Source organism: Lissotriton vulgaris, chromosome 3_1 (assembly GCF_964263255.1).
Source record: "Lissotriton vulgaris chromosome 3_1, aLisVul1.2, whole genome shotgun sequence".
Classification (NCBI taxonomy): Eukaryota; Metazoa; Chordata; class Amphibia; order Caudata; family Salamandridae; genus Lissotriton; species Lissotriton vulgaris.
In genome coordinates this window covers 796,713,399-796,734,240 of record NC_141689.1, presented here as the reverse complement: position 1 = coordinate 796,734,240, position 20,842 = coordinate 796,713,399, and the positions used below count along the sequence as shown (strand labels likewise).

Sequence of the window (20,842 nt, the reverse complement as noted above, 5' to 3'; positions counted from 1 at the left end):
GACTTGATTGCAAGGCTCAACTATGTATGGCTAAAAATTCAGTAACATTTTAAATTTGAGCTTGCTCTCCTAAAGCACACTAGAAAAATCCCCCTGTTCTGCTGAACGGTGCCAGCAAGAAGCTGGAAGTAGGTGGCCTAACTTATGTATTACGTAAGGTACACAATGTGTCCCTACAATAATCAACCACAGGAGTACCCTTCTAAGGGCTTCAGAACCTCAGGTGGAGCATGTAGAGGCTTTCTGCATGTCAGACAGAGGATACACCAAAGTCCACTCCAGGTCCAGTTGCCACTGATCAGCTAGGATTCTTCACAATGCTATCATGTTCAGCTTTATACTGGAGCAACACTAGAGATCAGTCTTATGAGCCATGGAGATCTTTCTGTCCTTGGATTTTAAGTGGAAAGTGGTTCACCCTCCTCGGGTTCTTCTAACAGGTCACAGCCGGTTCAGTCTGTCTGGTATCCTTTTGCAAGTCTATAAGTGTTGTTATGAAGGTGCCCTGGGGTGCTATATATATATATATATATATATATATACTACTATTATAAAGGAAGAACTTTGAGGCTTTGAGGTGGGTAAACTCTGGAACCACAGCGCCAATCCACACACCCGATACATCGCTGTAATCCTCAGGGTGTGCAGATGGACATAGGCTATATAAATTAAAAATAAATAAGTTAAAAAAAAGTAGTCCCTTCAAAGTAGCGCCGGCAGCGACGTGTGTGCTTACATCAGGAGCGGCGTACACGAGCGCGAGGAGTGGCGGAGATCAGCACGGGGAGGAGCGGCGGAGATCAGCGCGGGGAGGAGCAGTGACGAGGAGTGGCGGAGATCAGCGCGGGGAGGAGCAGTGACGAGCGGAGGAGCAGCGGACATGAGCGGGGAACAGGCGGTGAGGAGCGGCGGGCAGGCAGTGAGGAGCGGCGGCGGGGAGGAGCGGTGAGCGGCGGATGAAGTAGGGCGCCAAGTAAGCAGTGAGCAAAGCAAACGTGAGGGAGGAGTGGCGGCGGAGAGGAGCAGTGAGCGAGCTACAGGTACCAAACAGAAAAAGAAACGTGTGCAGGTTACAAAAGCATACAAAGTGGAGCGGTCAGCTGAAAGCAAAAATGAGAATCGGGAGAAGGTAGCAAACGGGGCATTACAGGAGGAAAAAGTGACGCGGGCAGTGACGTGGGCAGGTACCAAACGGGGCATTACAGGAGGAAAAAGAAAACGTGTGCAGGTTACAAAAGCGTACAAAGTGGAGCGGTCAGCTTAAAGCTAAAATGACAATCGGGAGAAGGTACCAAACGGGGCATTACAGGAGGAAAAAGTGACGTGGGCAGGTTACAAAAGCGTACAAAGTAAACATAGAGGCATAATACTGCTCAACGTCAGGGCGGGCGGGGGCCCTGAGTCATGATTGCTCCCGGACAACGTCGGGACGGGCTGCTATATATATATACAGATCTCCAAAACACCAAGGTTAGATTTAAAAAATGTGGCTTTATTCTTCCCTCGCCATCGGCATGACGCGTTTCGGCCGTCACAAAACGGCCTTGATCACATGGCCTCAAATTACCAATGGGGGTGTTTAAATACTGTGTCAAAAATAGAGGTAGAAACAATAACATCAAATCAAAGGGGTAAAGGACATGGAAGAAATACTTCATTTACACATATGTACAAAATACAAACTCAAAAAGACATTCAATATTCAGATACGCCTATGAGCTGAATAAAGTGCTAGTGCAAGATCAAGCTAAATAATGAATCAAAATGAGTTCAAGGTATGTACAACCATTGCCTTATGAGTTAATTCATATTCAATCAACATGCTATACAAGTCAAAACATATGTGCAAATAATGATGACATGTCCACAAAATATGAAACAAACCCCCATCGATGTTATCAGAAAAACAGTGCTCAAGTGCAAAAAAGTGCATAAAGTTCTCGCAGTTAGTACATGTATGCTATGATTAAGAACAAATTATACCAAAGGATGTCATGTAACACAATGTACCTGCGCTAGTGTTATTGACCCACCACAGTTAAAAACAATGAGGCATTGCTGCTGATGCTAAGTGTTCACTATAGCCATAGTGACTAAATGTAATATAATTGTTCCAAGACCGTTGCCTTAAAACAGAATGGATTGCAAATAGTTATAAGTTATTGGTAGCTATGGGCTCAAATTATTAGAGCTATACAAAGCCGAAAAATGGAGAAAACAATAGAAGAACAGAGTTACACAATTCAGTGGGAAAAGGTAAATACACAGGAAGGTTGCTCCATAGGGTTTGAAAGTATCATTTACAGAAAAACTTGTAAATCTTCCCCCCTGTTAAGCCCATTAGGTATTCTGGTATTTAAGAGAACAATGTACTTGCTCTCTAATTGTCTCAGAGTTTTTTCACGATCCCCCCCTCGGATGTTCTTGGGGACGGAGTCAATAACAAAGTAGGTAAGATGGTTCAAATGTTTGGCATGTACAAGTTCGAAATGACGGGCAACAGGGTAGTTAGTATCAGAGTTAACTATTGCCCTGAGATGTTGCAATATGCGGTTAAACACCTGTAACTTAGTACTTCCCACATATTTGAGTTTGCACGTACACTCTAATACATATACAGCATGGTCTGTACGACATGTATACAAATCTCTGATGGGTGTAGGCATGGGGTTAAATGGAGATTGATATTCCACCGTGTTCACCCCGAACTTGCACGCTCTGCATGAAATGCATTTATGGAAGCCTTTTTTGTTTGAAATCTTAACCTTGCTATCGCTCACCTCTGGGCTGGTTCTTACTAAGCAATCTCTCATCGAGGGTCCTCTCCTGAATATTATGGAGGGTTCAGTGGGCAGTAAAGGTGACAGATTAATGTCTGTGTGGAATATGGGCCAATGTTTTTTGAGGATGCCCCTTATTTTTTTCTCCTCAGTGTTGAAAGTAGTAATTAAACTAACCGTATTGATATCATGTTTAGGGGGATTATCTGCCTCCTCGTTCACATTCTCAGTAGATTCTCCCAAAAAGTCCTCTCTGCTGATACTGTTGGCTTTATCTCTAGCTGTCAGAAGGTCATCCATGAGATAACCACGCTTTAAAAATCTCTGAATGGCCTCCTCCTGGCAGGCATTCAGATCAGACTCCAAACTGCAAATTCTGCGCATCCGTATAAATTCCCCATAGGGGATACTTTTTATAAGGTGTTTAGGGTGCGCACTGGAGGCGTGCAGAATTGAATTACCCGCCGTATTTTTTCTATGGAGTCTGGTGGCTAAGGTATTGTTGAGGATATAAATATCATCATCCAAAAATTGGATATTGGTTTTACTGATCTGGCTAGTGAACGAAAGGTTCAGGCTATTGTTGTTGATAATTTTAACAAAGTCAGTGGCAGACATCTCATCCCCCTTCCAAATCATACAAATGTCATCAATAAATCTCCAATAGTGGACGATATTATTGACGAAATCAGGGAGATGCCTGAGGACATGCTCCTCCCACCACCCCACATGGAGGCACGCATAGGTAGGAGAGAAGCATGCCCCCATAGCAACTCCTCTTAACTGCTGGTAGATCTCCTTATTAAATAAGAAGTAATTATTCATTAAACACAACCTAATCATAGAGATGAGCATTTCATTATGGTTCTTGTACATGAGGTTGCGTTGATTTAAATAATACTGAACAGCGTTAAGACCATCTGTATGTTCAATACTGGTATATAGGGAGCTAATGTCAAGGGCCACCAAAATATACCCTTCTCTCCATTCCACTTCTTTTAGTTTAGACAAAAAATGCCCAGTGTCCTTGATGTAGGAAGGTAAACCAACAACAAAATTCTGCAAAAAGAAATCAACATATTTAGACATTGGCTCCATGAGACTTCCTTGGGCCGAGATAATAGGTCGGCCAGGAACAGGAGACACTTGTTTGTGAATTTTGGGTATTAAGTACAAGGTAGGGGTCAGAGGATGATCAATTTTCAAATACCCCAGTTCTTGCTTAGTTAAAAGACCTTCCCTCTTCCATTGATTTAATTCTTTGTGGATTCTGTCCTTAAGGTTACGTATTTCACCAAAATTCGCTTTTCGGTAACAGGTTGTGTCTAAAAGGTGGCAGTTAGCTTCATTCATGTATTGGTCTTTTGGCCAGATGACGATATTGCCTCCCTTATCGGCCTTATTGATAATCAAATTAGAATTGTTCCTTAGTTTTTTCATTAAGTTGAAGTATTGTTTTTCCATATACTTAAGTCTTTTATTTTTTCTGGAAGTATTGATTTGCAAAGCCTTGAGGTCCTCAGTAATCATGTCATTAAAAGTGTCAATAGCATCCTTCGGCATTAGTGGCATAAACGTGGATTTGGGTTTAAATGGGGTTTCACTTGGTGCGTTGATACTCATCCCCATTCTTTCGCATTTGGTTTGAGTGCAGATACTAGAAAAACTCTCATCTAGTGCCAATTCATGGGCCGTCTGCAGTGCCCCCATGTCTGCCACTTGAAACACAGAAGAAGGGTGTAAGGAGCTACTGATAGTGGTGGCTTTCTCCTGGGCATTTGCAAGTTTAAAATGTTTTTTTAACTTCAACTTACAAATAAATTTAAAGACATCAATCCTGGTTTGTACATAGTTGTAACCATTTTTTGGACAGAAGGAAAGACCTAAGGACAAAAGTTGTGTTTCTGCTTTAGAAAGGACTTCTTCAGATAAATTGATGACAGTGTTATCCAAACCGGTGGTGGGTTTCATATTGGTGGTGTCAGTGTTACCAGATTCATGGTCTGTGGGCATAGTGGAAGCGTTGTTAATTTCTACCATTGCTACCATTTTTTTATATATATATTACCTACTGTTTAATCTCAAAATTCTATTTGGAATAACTTTGGCGCCGGTTGACGAATCTGCCTGAAAATTTCCTCAAAATGGCCTTGCGGCGCCTCGCTCCTTCCCTGAAAGTTTGGGGGGGATTCGTCAAGCGGGGGCCGAGAAAAAAGGGGGTCCCAAAACGTGTTTTCCCCATGTTAATTTCCATGGGGCGGTCAAACTCACTTTTAGCCCGAACGGCTGAATGGATTTGCACCAAACTTGGCAAAATTGTAGGGACTGGTAGCCCGATGTGCCTTTGCTATGTCTCAAGATATGTGCTTCAGTGGATTTTGAGTAATTTAGTTTAAAAAAAATATATATATCTATGGCAGCGCCCCGGTACGCGCTCCGGGGAGCGACTTGCGCACAGAAAGCTGATTGGTTCTTGGGTGTCTGTAAACATTCGAAACAGTCCGGAGCGGCCGCCATCTTGTGTCTCGGTAGGATCGAGACACAAGAGGTGGCCAAAACAAAGGGGGAAATGACCATAAGGGGGCAGGGTAGACCCACCCTGATCCCCTAGGTTTGATGTGGGGGCTATAAAAGGGCCTCGCGGGGCAAAAAAAAAAAATATATTTTTTTTTCGATTGTCGCGGAGGGAGCGCCCGGTACGCGCACCGGGGAGCGCACCGGGAAGCACACAAAAGAGAAAAAAGAATGCCAGAGTTTAAAATTTTTGGCAATATTTTATAAATGGGAGGTAGTTCTGAAAATAACTTTTTTTTATTCTTTTTGTTGTTTTATATTTTTTTAATTTTTTTTCTGAACATTTTTTTATTTTTGTGTACTTTTGAACAATTTTATATTTTTTGGGGTTTTTTTAAGGGAACAAACAAAAAACAGGGAATTGGAAATGGCTCAACAGGAGCAAAAAAAAAGAAAAAAAATACTGTGTCCTTTTCTCACTGCATTGGTGGTTGTCTACAGCATTATTTATTAAGGTGACACTAAGTTCACCATAGCATAATGTTTTGCCACAGAAAATGCAAACAAATTTGAGGTTGCCAAATTTTTGCTGAATATTTGGCACCATTTGGCGTTCTTCAGGACCAGAAAGTGAGGGTACAGTAGAGGAAGTGCTGGCCACAGGGGGTGGGTTGTTTCGAAGTTCCTGGACTTCAGCCTGGGCTAAATTATTGGGATGCCACCTTTCCATGTGGCGGATCATGGTAAAATTACCAAAAGAATATTTCTTTGTGGGATTGCCCCTGGAGAGAACTTTGTCACAAATAGGACAGGTGACTTTGGGGGCGTTCACCTTTTTCTGGTCATCAGGAAAAGAAAAGAATTGCCAAATAAAGTGCACTTTAACATGCCTTTGTCTTGGTTCTTCAAGGAGGAAGCGCCTTGGTTGTTGATCCTCCTCCTCTTCTTCCTCCTCTTCTTCTTGTCCTCCAAGAAACTGTGGTGGTGGACCTTCTTTTCTTGGTGGTGGGGGTGGTGGTGGGGGTGCACCAGCTGCAGCAACAAGTGATGCCATTGTTTGCTCAAAAATAGCTCTTGCTCTCTCAATGTAGAAAGTAAGAATGAGGAAAAAAGGAGGGGGCTTTATTATTTGGGGAAAAAAATGATGAGAACCAATGAAAAGTGTTATTTTCAAGTCACATGACCCGATGCGCTTAAGTTACGCGCTCCGGCGCGCTTACGTTTTGTGCTCCGGGGCGCGCCGCCGAGCGCTTCTGGGTGCGTTTATGCAGCGCGTCATGTAAATGTAAATGTAAATGTAAATGTATTGGCATTTATATAGCGCACTACTTACCCGTAGGGTCCCAAGGCGCTTCGACCGCTGCGAAACCCTTCCTGGCTTCCCTGAGAGATGGTCCCTTAATGGGTATCTCCAGGGTGAGACCAGGCATCCCCGGCGGTCTGGTGGGGCCGTTAGTGAAGATGAGGCAAGCTAATGCCCAGAGTTGCCGAGTGTGATCGCTGATCAGAGTGGGCACCGAGGCGAGAGAATTATCGAGTCCGCTGACCCTGGTCCAGAAACCTGCCGCGCCGGGAATCGAACCCTGGTCCCGGGCCGTCCTCTGCTCTCGGGTCTGCCGCCTCTAACCAGTGAGCCACACTACTTCATAAGACATAAGTCTTAATATGTCTTATGTACTTCATAAGACATAAGTCATAAGACACATCGCGCGGCTACGCGATACGTCACGCTTACGGGACGCGTCACGATGTTGTTTTCGATCGCTTTCATTATTTGGAGAAAAAAATGATGAGAACCAATGAAAAGTGTTATTTTCAGGTCACATGACCCGATGCGCTTACGTTACGCGCTCCGGGCCGCGCCGCGGAGCGCTTCCGGGTGCGTTTACGCAGCGCGTCATAAGACACATCGCGCGGCTACGCGATACGTCACGCTTACGCGACGCGTCACGATGTTGTTTTCGATCGCGACATTGGCGCTAACGGGACGCTTCCCGGTTCGCGCACCGGGGCGCTTCAAAATACTACGCTTTCCGGGGCGCTCACCGGGGCGCGCACCGGGAGTGCTCCAGGGCAAAAAAAAAACAACAACAAAAAAAATACAATAAAAAAAATTTGAAAAATTGTAAGGACTGGTAGCCCGATGTGCGTTTTCTACGTCTCAAGATATATGCTCCAGTTGTTTTTAAGAAAATTCACTTTTTAAAAATATATATTGGGCTACATTGGGCTATATATATGTTAGAGCTCAAATGTAGCCCAAATGTAGCCCAATGTAGCCCAATGTAGCCCAAAGATGGCTACAAGAGACAAAAAAATACAAATGTAGCCAAAATATCAGCCAGATGTAGCGCAACTATAGTCCAATGATAGTATGTACCAGAGTGTTCTAAAGAACAACTAGAGCGCTAACAGTCTTACTTATAAAGTGAGACTTTTAGTTAGGAATTAGCATAAAAAACCCTTTGAAATTCACTGAAAAAACCATAGGTTTCACACCAGTTATAGTTAGCGGGAAATTTTACTGACATAAAACCAATGAAATTCCACGTTATAGTTAGTTGGACTCACTATAACCTGCGCGCCTGCAATGCACTGCTGATGACGTCACATATTACATCACTCATGACATGGTCAGTGACATCACTCATGACATCACTGATGACACCATCCTTGTGACAAAGTGGCAGACCTCCTATCAGCATAAAATAACCTTTGACACACACATTCAAAAATAGAAACTAACATTTTCTTAAAAAAGGAGAAACCAATACCAATTACAACAACTTATTAGGTAATTCCAACATCTACATACACATCCACTCATTCACCAACGGTTCTATATAGTCATTCATATATATATTCACTCATCATATGTAGTGATAGACCTATACATCCTGTTACACACCGACAGTCATCCAAAAGTTACTCACACACATATTCACACATGCAAAAAAACTTTTGAACATCCATTTATTTGCATATACAGCTGTACACACACTACCACTTTACTTCTAAGGAAACTTACACATACTTACTCTCTTAAACAATCACTTATAGAAACACATACTTATTTAAACAGGAACTCTTACAGTCTCTCACTCTCACATATACTCACTTATATATATCAATACTCACATATACTAGATTAAAACATATGTCGTTACTGAAAAAGACAATAGTGAGACAGTCGTTTACTCACTAACACACACATATACACACTCATCCATCCATACAGTCCTGTACATATGCTGTCTTCAAAACACATACAAACAGTGAGTCAGTCACAACCCACACAGCCACTTATACACAAAGTGAAACACTGATACATACATTTCAATATTTAAAAGTTACTTGCTAATATATGTATTCACTAAGATACACTTAATAAGGCAGTTAACCAATCAATTCGTTTAAAAACAAACATCCATTTACACACTTATTTAACCATTTATTCTTCCATCATCCTTTACAAATACATATATAAAACATATTTATTTTTCAGAAATACACATATTCACTGGCTGGTGTCATTAGTGATGTCATGAGTGATGTCACTGATCATGTCATGAGTGATGTAATATGTGGCGTCATCAGCAGTGCATTGCAGGCGCGCAAGTTATAGTGAGTCCAACTAACTATAACGTGGAATTTCATTGGTTTTATGTCAGTAAAATTTCCCGCTAACTATAGCTGGTGTGAAACCTATGTATATATATAGAGAGAGCGATATATAGAGAGAGATATATAGAGATATATATATATATATGGTCTGGGACTTCCCGAGGGGCGCAAGCATTCTCCTGCGCTTCCATGGCTTCACGACATCGAGAGTATGGGCTAGGGAGTAGGGGACAAAGGAACATTTATTCCCTGCAACTTCGTGGGTGACTTACCACTGCGGCGCTTCCAATTCCAACCAAATGCACAATGGGAACAGAAGTCCGTGGCAGAGGCTTCTGTGGAACCGGCATGATAAAGCACCGCAGCTGAGCCCTTTTACATCACATGCTCGGAGGAGCTCTTTTATTACCTGAACGGAGGCATCTTGCACGATCTGCGGCATTTGAAAAAGGCTTGACGCCGAAACTAACTATTCTGACGGACACAGTGTTAGGAAGCATGTTGCCAAACAAACCACTGGTTACGTTTCGGAAAGCACAGAGTATGGGGACAGTGCTGGACCAAAGTAGTCCAGAATTAAAGCAAAAAGCTGTCTGGCTACAACCGGCATCTGGGTTCCGCAAGTGCTCCAGTTGTAGAGCATGCCAATTTGGAATTAATAAAACTCACTACAGTACCCCATTCAAATCAGTGGACACACCTATTGTTGGCAACCATACATGTAAGACTGAATATGCTGTATACGTCCTGACGTGCACATGCGGCCTTAATTATATAGGCAGTACTAAGCAGCAGGTGCACGTCAGGATCTTGCAACATATCAGGGTAAATTCTGCACTGTGACCAATCATACCGGGTGGCACGTCATTTTCAGAGTACACATAATAAAGATGTTAAATGCCTATCTTATTATGTTGTAGCCGCAGTCCCCAATCTCAGGCGTGGTGGCAATCGAGAGCTTAAACTGAGGCAACTAGAATCTCGCTTTATCCTTGAATATTACAGCAAGTGGCCTAATGGGCTTAATAATATTGAGGATTTGCGTAATTTTCTCTGAAACAAAGCCCCATGATCTAAATAATTCAATTTCTTCAGGTAGTCAGGTTCCCTGTTACCTAGAGATGATCTCTCCCCAAATGGACTGCATGTCTTAGTTTTCTCTAAGTTATATCTGTTTCTTGATATCCTGTTCTCCGTGGCTAGTCAAGTTCCTTGTTAGCCACGGTAACATAAGTTAACCACTCTTCACATCCTTGTATATAATCATATTTATCAATATTTAGGATTTTAGCACTTTTTATCTGTGGGTGTTTTTATCACTTTTTTTAACATGATAATATTTTTATACCGGTACAAAATGTTTTAAATGATGCTTTTTAGAATGACAAAATTGTGAGTGTATCCTAATTGTCGAATTAAGCATTTATGCATTTTTTACACAGGTCACTTTATCATGTATTTACAATATTTTTACACTGTCATTCCCTATAGCACACGTGATTGCACTTTACGCACAGTTAGACATTGATCTAGTCCAGCACTGTTATTTGCACTTTATATTCAGCCTGCCTTGAAAACATTTGAATACTCCTACTATAGACTCTGAGACTCAGTATTTAATGGATTTATCCTGTTATTGGTTTACAAACTCGCATTAAGAGACACTTTATACATTTTAATTTATGAAATTATGATTGTTATGTTAAAGAAAATAATTAACTAACATATGTATAATTGTGTTTAACTTATTTTGCGTATTTGCACGGACAATTGCTACAAAACACACAAGACGTTGTCTATGTCTATAGTCATGTGATTGTTCGAAGGGCGGAGCCCAGGCTACTCACTAAGCATTATAAAAACAAAAAAAGTTGCACTAGTTCGTTGCATGTGAACAAGGGCTCTTGAAGCCCGAACCGCGTATTGCCCTCCTGTTTTACCAGCTGCAATAAAGTAAGAACCTGTGAATCCAGTGGTCCGTCTCCTACTTTGCCTGCCTCGCCGGTCCTGGGTGGATCAGGAAGTGGCGTTTGTGGAGTTTCGAAAATATATATATATATAAATATATCCAAGAAGGTTCCTCTCATGGTTGAAAAGAACGAAGAGACACAAGGGGGTACTGTGGGAGGGAGGCTTCATTTCTGCGAGCACAAGCATGACGCGTTTCGGCTAATTGCCTTTATCAAATGCTGACTCTCACCCCCTCACTGCCAGCAGTCCGTACAAGTACCTCCAGTCGCCTCATCTCTTATAGTCCTCCTGATTAGTCGATCCGCATCACCTACAGATCTGTAGTTCGTGTGGAGAACCACATATCCCAGTATGCACTGCCACCGCATGCTAGGTAGTTGAAGCATCCGACAATGGTGTACTCCGTAATAATCAGGTTTATGCAGAAGCGCTGTGTGGAACTGCTGCAGTCAGGGCATTAAAAACAAAGTTCTCCTCCCGCGTCCCCACTACGCCTCAACCACACTTCTCTGCTCCTAGAGGGGGCCTGGGAAACTCCATTCAAGTGGCAGAGATCCCGATGCGAAGTCACATTTTGCTGAGCAGTGGCCAGGTAACAAGGGCGGGCGTGGTAGGAAAGAGCTGTTCACTACCGTGATTTGAAGAAAGTTGCCGAAGCTGTCCGGATTGCTCAATCCTCTTTGCTGAGGCGGGTCTCTCCAATGCGCGCCCAGGACTTGCACGCAAAATAAATCCAAGAAGGTTCCTATCATGGTTGAAAAGAACGAAGAGACACAAGGGGGTACTGTAGGAGGGAGGCTTTATTTCTGCAAGCACAAGTATGACGCGTTTCGGCTACTTGCCTTAATCAAATGCTGACTCTCACCCCCTCACTGCCAGCAGTCCGTACAAGTACCTCCAGTCGCCTCATCTCTTATAGTCCTCCTGATTAGTCGATCCGCATCACCTACAGATCTGTAGTTCTTGTGGAGAACCACATATCCCAGCATGCACTGCCACCGCATGCTAGGTAGGTGAAGCATCCAACAACGGTGTACTCCGTAATAATCAGGTTTATGCAGAAGCGCTGTGTGGAACTGCTGCAGTATAAATATATATATATATATATATATATATATATATATATATATATATATATATATATATATATATATATATATATATATATATATATATATATATATATATATATATATATATATTACCTACTGGCGGTTGCCAGTAGGTAGTTATAGTTAGGACCTAGTTTCCATAGGAAGAACATTTTTCGTTTTGTTTATTACTTTGGCGTTGTTTGATGAATCTTCATGAAATTTTCAAAAACAAATTCTCTGTTCATATCAGCTCCTATGTTAAAAGTTTGGGGGTGACTCGTCAAGTTGGGGCCGAGAAAAAAGGGGAGTCCCAAAACAGGGAGAAGGAACTTGGTCTAGAAAGCACGCATTAATTTATTTGGTGTCAATCCGTTCAATGGTTTTTGAGAAATATTGAAATTTACAGATATCGATATTTGGGAATTCTGCCATCTGATTGGCTGAGGCGTTGCAAGCAGAAGCTTGCTGCTGATTGGCTGTGAGCGGTACGAGCGGTTGCAACTAGGAAGTGTTGGCCACCATTTTGTGATTCCATTGAAGCGAGTAAGGGGAAAAAAGAGCACAAAAAGTGGGAAAGAGGAGGGTAGGAGCACTATAACCTCTGTGGGGTGTTTAGGGTGTGCTATAGAGGGTGTGCGAAGGGAAGTATTCACCCCTACCGGTGTGAAAGTGCTGTTTTGCCCACTGTGAGATGGTGCTGAGGTGAGGTGCTGGTACACTTGAGGATTAAAGCGTGCGTGTAAACCGTGAGCTGAGTGCTGTAAACTGTTGTGGTCTGGGCACTGTAGGATACTGGCAGAAGCAAAGTATTTACCCCTACCGGTGTGAAAGTGCTGTGTTGTCCACTGTGAAATGGTGCGGAAGTGAGGGGCCGGTGAACTCGGCGATGAAAGCGTGTGCCTAAACTGTGAACTGAGTGCTCTGTAGCATACTGGCAGAAGTAAAGTATTTACCCTTACAGGAGTGAAAGTGCTGTTTTGCATAGAGTGAGATGGTGTTGAGGTGAGGTAAGAAAACACGTTACTTACCTGTAACTTTATTTCCCCAGTATTGGTAACTTTCATAGATTCCCATGCTTTTGTATCATTCTCCGTCGTCGGAATGGGAGTCTCGGTAACAAAAATAACATAGCAGTAGGTACAAAAGAGAAAGAAAAAGGCCTAGGCCTCATTCCCTTTTGTAGCATATCACCCTCTTTTTGTAAAAGAGACTAAACTTAAGCATCAGCCAATCAGAAGAGCCTCACCCCATAGAACCCTCCAGAAGGAACCTCAGAGCCTCAGATTTTCGTAGCCGTTGTGTAAGAGTCACCATATCTGCTGTAGGCTGAGCTTTCCCCGGGAAGGTGGGTGGGCGCATGGGAATCTATGAAAGTTACCAATACTGGGAAACTAAAGTTACAGGTAAGTAACTTGTTTTCTTACCCCAGTATTGGAACTTTCATAGATTCCCATATTTTGTATCAGAGTAGCAAGCAGTTAGCAATAAGAAACACATTTTGTGTCATAAATACATTGCAATAGCCAACATGACAAAGATACAAAATGTGAAAAATAACGGAAGGTGGGATAGAAAGGAAAGCTCACCAATTATTGGAAAAGGTTCCTCAGGACAGCCTAGCCCACTGCCGCATCTTCTTGCTGTAAGGATTCCAAGCAGTAATGCCTAGTAAAGGTGTGGACGCTGCTCCAGTTGGCAACTCTGCAAATATCTTTAATCTGCACCCCCGCGAAGAGGGCTGTTGAAGAAGCCACTGATCTTTTGGAATGTGCCCGAACCCTGCCAGTCAGTGGTTTACCTGCTGCAGTATGGCAATGTAGAATGGCACCCGTAATCCATCTTTCAATACCCTGTTTTGACAGCGGGAGACCCTTGCTCGGACCACCAAAAGCAACAAACAATTGGGAGGATTTACGAAATCCTTTCGAACGATCTAAATAGAATTTTAAACATCGTTGAACATCCAGAGAATGCAGCGACTTCTCCGCTGGTGTAGCCGGGTGAGGAAAGAACGCCTTCAGAATAACCGACTTGTTAAAGTGGAAGTCCGAAGGGTACTTTGGGTATGAACCTTGGGTTAGTTCTCAAGATAACTGTGTTTCTTTTAAATTGCAGGAAAGGCTCTTGGATTGTGGGAGCCTGCAATTCTCCAATACGTCTTGCCGATGTGAGGGCAAGAAGGAGAGCCATTTCCATGAAAAGAACTTCATGTCTGAACAATGAATTGGGCTTTTAATAAGTTGAGTAAGGACTAGATTTAGGTGCCAAGTAGGAGGCGGAGGCCTCACTGGTGGATAGACCTGGAACAAGCCTTTTAGAAATTGTTTCAAAATTCTATAACACCACAACGAAGGACCAGTCTCAGACCGTCTTGAAATGGCTGCCAAATGAACCTTTATAGAAGAATGGGCCAGCCCCAACTTAGCCAGGGACAAGAGATAAGGTAGAAGATGATGAGGTTTTGAAGTAAAGCGGTCAACTTCCTCTCTCCTGCACCAAATACAAAATCTCTTCCATTTTAAGCGGTAAGTCCTGTTTGTGGAAGGAGCTCTCGCCTGGGAGAGGACTTCTTTAATTCCGTTTGAGATGGGGAGATTCATAAATTCTCGCTGCTCAAGAGCCATGCTATCAGGTGTAATGACTGTGGATCTGGATGCCAAACCTGTCTTTCGGACATTGTGAGGAGATCTGGAATAGTCCTCAAGGGGAGAGGAGGAGCTAGCGATAACAGATGGAGCTCCGTGTACCAGAACTGTCTCGGCCAGGCAGGGGCTATCAAGATCATCCTGCATGGTTCCACTTTGATCTTCCTGATCAGCCTCGGGATCAGTGGGATGGGAGGAAAGGCATAGACAAATGTCCTTGACCAGGCTATCGAAAGCGCATTCCCCAATGATCCTCGGTGGTGAAGCCTGCTTGCATAAGACCGGCATTTCTTGTTGGTTGGTGTGGCAAAGAGATCTATTGCTGGTCTGCCCCATTGGCTGAAGACCACTTCTAGAACTCGCTGGTTCAACTCCCACTCGTGACTGACTTAGGATAACCTGCTCAGTCTGTCGGCGTTCTCGTTTAGAACTCCTGGTAAGTGTTCTACCTTTAGCGACATCCCGTGAAGGATCGCCCATTCCCAGATCTCATGAGCTTCCTGCGACAACGGAAGAGACCTGGTTCCTCCTTCCTTGTTCGCGTAATGCATAGCTGTGGTGTTTTCCGTCCTGATGAGCACTTGTGAACCTCCTAGGCAAAGGAGAAAGGCTTGTAGAGCCAGTTTTATTGCTTTTAGTTTCAAGAGATTGATGTGGAGCCGTCGATCGTGAGGAGACCAATGGCCACTGACATGCAGTTCTTGCATCACTGCTCCCCAACCCTCCAGTGACGCGTCCGTTGTCACTACTTGAGGAGACGGATCGCTTACGAAGGATAGACCTTGGGACAAGTTTCTCTGGTCTGTCCACCATAGGGCCGCTCTTCTCATCGTCGGAGTGACGGTCACCCTGTCGGCGAATGATCCGTGAATCTGTTTCCATTGGATGTCCAGTTGTTCCTGCAGAGGACGCATTCGCAGTCTGCAGTGAGGAATCAGAGGTATGCATGATGAAATTACGCACAGCAGAGATTTGTAGCGGCGTACTGAAAGACACCTTCTTTTTTTCCTGAGCCATGGTCTGCAGTTTTTCCTGCCTCTCTAGGGTTGGGAAAGCCTTTGAGATTGAGTCCAGGATGGCTCCCAGGAAACGTGCCTTTCTGGACGGCATCAGAGATGATTTGTCTTTGTTTAAAGTGAGTCCTAGATTTTGAAACAGGTTTGTACAAGCCTGAACAGCGTCCCGCATTGCTTCCCTGGACGGGGCCTTCAGCAACCAGTCGTCCAGGTAGGGGAAGACTTGAAGATGATTCCTTCTGAGGAATGCCGCTACTGGCGCCAGCACCTTCGTGAAGATCCTCGGGGCTGAGCGAAGACCAAAGGGTAAAACCCTGAATTGAAAGTGGCTCTTGGATACTGTAAATCGTAGAAACCTTCTGTGTGCTGGGTGAATCGGTACATGAAAGTACGCATCCTCGAGATCGAGTGTGGCCATGATATCCCTCGGATTGATCAGCTGCAAGATGTCTTGAAGAGAGACCATCCGGAAAGGCAGGGAGATGAGATTGGTGTTGAGCTCCCTGAGATCTAAAATGGGGCGCCATTTCTCCAGCGTCTTCTTTACCAGGAAGAACCTAGAATAGAATCCCTGTCCTCTTTGGTCGGAGGGGACCGTCTCTATAGACCTTTCCGGAGCATTTGATGAACTTCGAGCCGCAGAAGACGCAGGTCTTTCGATGGAATCGCTGCAGGGGGCATTGGTGGTAGGATTTGAATAAATTCCAAGGTATGGCCCTTTTGAGTGATGTTGGGCACCCAACAGTCCGATGCTATCTTGGACCAATTGTGAAGGTATTGGGATACCTTGCCTCCGACTGATGATTTCTTGGAGGAGGGTACAGTAGGAAGAGCCAGGACACTGCTATTGTTGCTTGGACGTATCACGTCCCTGGCAAGCCTGTTTCCCTTTGTTGTAAGGCCTGGAGTAATTGGAGGATTGGCCCTGCCTTTGTTGATAAGGCTGGCGGTATTGTTGGGAACCTGAGCCGTAGGAAGAGTATCTCTGTTGTTGATAAAATCCTCTGTAGTTTGAACTTCTGCCTCTGGACCCTTTAAAAGTAGTTTTGCGGTACTGAAGCGTACCCTAAGATCTGGCGGTCTCAGTGTCCTTTTTGATGTCCTGGAGAGTGTTGTCAATCAACTTCCCGAATAGTGCTTCTCCATCAAAAGGAAGATCCAAGACTTTATTTTGGATCTCGGGTCAAAACCAGGTCACCTTCAGCCACCCCTGGTGACGTAGGACCGCAGCTCCAGCCAACGAACAAAACGCCGTCGTGGCAATGTCCATGGCACAGTCATCTCTCCTTCAGGTAAAACCTTTTTTGCTTCTGCTTTGGATGCTGGAGGAAGCTGATCCGGGAACGCTGCGACATCGCACCAAAGCTGGCGGTCGTATCTGCCCAATATTGCCAGGACATTAGCTGCCCGCACCAGAAGACTCGCCATTGAAGAGAATCTCTTCCCAGTATTATCCAATCTCCTTCCTTCCTTGTCTGGAGGAGTTGTTAAAGGAGCAGAGGGGTTGCAGGATTTTCTCTGTGCCGCTTGAGAAATAACAGAGTCCGGTCTTGGGTAGCCTGTTAAGGCAGCTGGACCATCCTCAGGCGCTTTGTACTTTTTATCCAGACGCGATAGTACAGGGACCACCGTAGCTGGGTTTTTCATAGCCTTAAGGCCTCCCTCCCACAGATGTTGTACTACAGGTATGGACCTTGTCGTCTTCCTATAAGGTTCCTTGAAATCATAAAAGAAACATTCGGTGGCCCCCGCAGGCATTGCCAACTTGAACCTGCCTGCCGCTCTTTCCATCAGCTGATGATAACCCCCTACATCCGCTGGCGGGTAATCCACCGGATCTGGACATGGAGATGGAGGGTCCGTATTGATGTATTCATCCCATTCAGTAGCTTGATTAGATCCATTATCCGAATCATGATCCTCATTCGAGGAATAATCATGGCTGTCTGCTGGTCTGGAAGGCTCTTGTGGAATTGAAGCCTGAGGCTGAGGAGACACATGAGCAGGTAATTCAGGAACAGCCTCTGAGGCAGGAGCCGAGACTGGCGTGGCTTGCGCAACTGGAGCCGAAACAGACCCTGCAGCCTTAGATTTGTAATCCTGCAGCATCTTATGCAAGTCCTGCAGGAAAGAGGATGGTACCGAAACCATGTCTTGACCGGAATAATGCTGTGATTGGGCAGCCTGATGACGATAACCATCTTCTTGGTCATACCCCCCTTCAGAGTCCGTCTCCTGACATTTGACCAGAAGTTGAGAGGGACTGTTAGCGTAGCCATATGAGTCCTGATCATCCTCATCTGACTCCTCCTCATCTAATAGCAGAGCTCCTAGGAGATGTCATCTCCGGTGTAATTCTTGTCAAAGAAATCGTGATTCTTTTTTTCGATGCCAAGATCGTTGACGGTCCCGTCGACGATGGTACTGTGAATGCAGTCGTCGTCAACTCCGTCGACGGAATATGCCACGTGGACGCTTGAACACTCGACGACGAGATAGGCGTTGTCGATGTCGTCGACAACAAGATTGTCGACATTCCAGCCCTCGTTGTTGTTAATGTTGTCGTCGTCAAGGCCCTCGTCAACGACACTATTGTCGTCGACGCCGTCGTCGTCGACATCGTCACCCTCATCGTCGACGTCTCTGTCGTCATCGACACTCTCGTCGACGATGCCGTCGTCGGTGACCCTCTCGTCAATGCTGTTGTAGCTGTCGTCGACGCTTCCATCCTCGTCGACGATCTCTTCATCGTTGAGTGTTCCGTCGACGAGCCCGTCGACGGAACCAGTTTCAGTTTTCAATTTCTTCGTCGGCGGAGACGCCTTCATCGTCGATGACTTGGAACTTCTGTCAGAAGATTGGGAAGAGGGTTTCTTGAATGCTGGATCAGTCTTCAAACCCTTAGAAGGCGTAGATGGGCCTCCCCTCTCCTTTTCACTATGGTGAGGAGATTCGCCTGGACCTTGGCTCTCAGACTCTCTGGGGGTCTTTTTTGAGGCCTTAGAAGGATGTTCCACAGAAGGAGAAGGGGAACCCCTACCCCTTTTGACTGACCTTCTATATGACACAGCTGAAGATGAGTCCTTATTGTCACTTGAAACTGCGTGTTTCCTTTCCTTCTGTTTCTGAGCCAGGTAAGAAGTCTACCAGCACGATCTCGGAGGGTCTTGGTAGAAAAAGTGCGGCAGATCTTGTAGTCCTCTGCCTTATGATCCGGATAGAGGCAATAAATACAATCCTTATGTTTATCCTCCACAAACAACCTTTTCTTGCCACAGGTGGAACATGGTTTGAAAAGGGCCTTCTTCTCCTTGTCAGCCATCCTTGTACAATCCTGAAGAGAAATCCTGTAGAAAACCTTTGAAAAGAGATGAAATGAGCAGAGCTCAAAGGAGACTCCCTATGCACAACGTGCGGTAGAAAATCTGAGGCTCTGAGGTTCCTTCAGGAGGGTTCTATGAGGTGAGGCTCTTCTGATTGGCTGATGTCTAAGTTTGGTCTCTTTTACAAAAAGAGGGTGATATGCTACAAAAGGGAATGAGGCCTAGGCCTTTTTCTTTCTCTTTTGTACCTACTGCTATGTTATTTTTGTTACTGAGACTCCCATTCCGACGACGGGCAATGATACAAAAGCATGGGAATCTATAAAAGTTTCAATACTGGGGCAACAGTAAAGTCGGGGATGAAAGCTTGTGCTTAAACTGTGAACTGAGTGCTGTAAACTGTGCTGTGCAGCATACAGACCATAGCGAAGTATTTACTTCTACTGGTGTGAAAGTGCTGTTTTGCCCACTGTGAGATGGTGCTGAGGTGAGGGACCGGTACACTCGGGGATGAAAGCGTGCATTTAGTCCGTGAGCTGAGTGCTGTAAACTGATATGCTGTGGGCGCTGTAGCATACTGGCGGAAGCAAAGTATTTATCCCTACCGGTGTGAAAGTGCTGTTTTGCCCACTTTGAGATGGTGCAGAGGTGAGGTGACTGTACACTCGGGGATGAAAGCGTGTACCTAAACTGTGAGCTGAGTGCACTGTAGTACACTGGCAGAAGCAAAGTATTTACCCTTACCGGTGTGAAAGTGCTGTTTTGCCTAGAGTGAGATGGTGCAGAGGTGCGGTAACGGTAAACTCGGGGATGAAACTGTGCACCTAAACTGTGAGCTGAGTCCTGTAAACTGATGTGCTCTGGGCGCTGTAGCATACTGTCTGCTGTAGTATATCTGTGGAGGTGGTGTTAGTATGCGTTTAGAGTATAGCGGGAGTGGAAGCAAACTACTCACTGGCCCCTGTAGCATACCTGTGTAAGTAGTGTTAGTATGCGTTTATACTATACAAGGAGTGGGAAGCAAATTACTCACTGAAATGAAGTGTTTTAGCAATCAGGACTAAAGAAATAATCATGAATGTTGCAATGCCACAGAAGACAAATGGCGAAATGAGATGTGTCTAAAAAAGTGGCTGTGTGTAATAAAGGGATGGAGTTTTAAAATTATATAGAAAGTGTCTTTATTTAAGTGTCATAATTGGACCCACTGGCGCAAGAGCTAGGGCATCCAGCAAACTTAAACCACTCCTGCTGTATTCAAACATAAGCTTCTGCATCAGTGAATTCCATATTACATCTTACAATTCCATGTGACATAAACAATAGCTATTACACTTGAATGACTCTAAATTCTATAAGGAAAATAAAGGTAGGATACGATTACCACATGTATCCTTTAAGAAAAAAGAAATCGCAAAATGTAATCATCAAACTTTTTAGGTACCCTGTCAGTGCTTTTTTGTAACACAAAATTATCAACAGTAGAACACTCAGCAATTTGTTGTGCAGTAAATTCAATGTGGTGCGTGTCAGAATTGGTACTAGTTCTACCCACATTGGAACTTTGAAGATGAATACAAACATTGCGCTTCTGAGAAGCACATTCGGTATCTTTCTAGTCAAACCATACATTATTGTCTTCAGCTGTTTCAAAAAAATATTCTTGTGTAGAGAGCTAAGGCATCGAGCTGAGAAAAAGTCCAACCGCTTCTGCTTTAGTCAAATCGAAGCTCCTGCATCAGTGAATTCCACATTATATGTTACAGTTCTATGTGACATACAGAATAGCTATTAGACATGAATGACTAAATTGTATAATGAAAATAAAGGTAGCATACGATTACCACACTGTGCCAACCAGTTCCTAAACAAAGT

General features: G+C 44.1%; 1 protein-coding gene across 1 annotated transcript in view; it reads right to left on the bottom strand.

Annotated features, from left to right (window-relative positions):
- CCDC192 (coiled-coil domain containing 192) overlaps positions 1 to 20,842 on the bottom strand; it is a 937,988-nt gene that overhangs the window by 510,905 nt on the left and 406,241 nt on the right. The gene's annotated exons all lie outside the window — the stretch shown is intronic.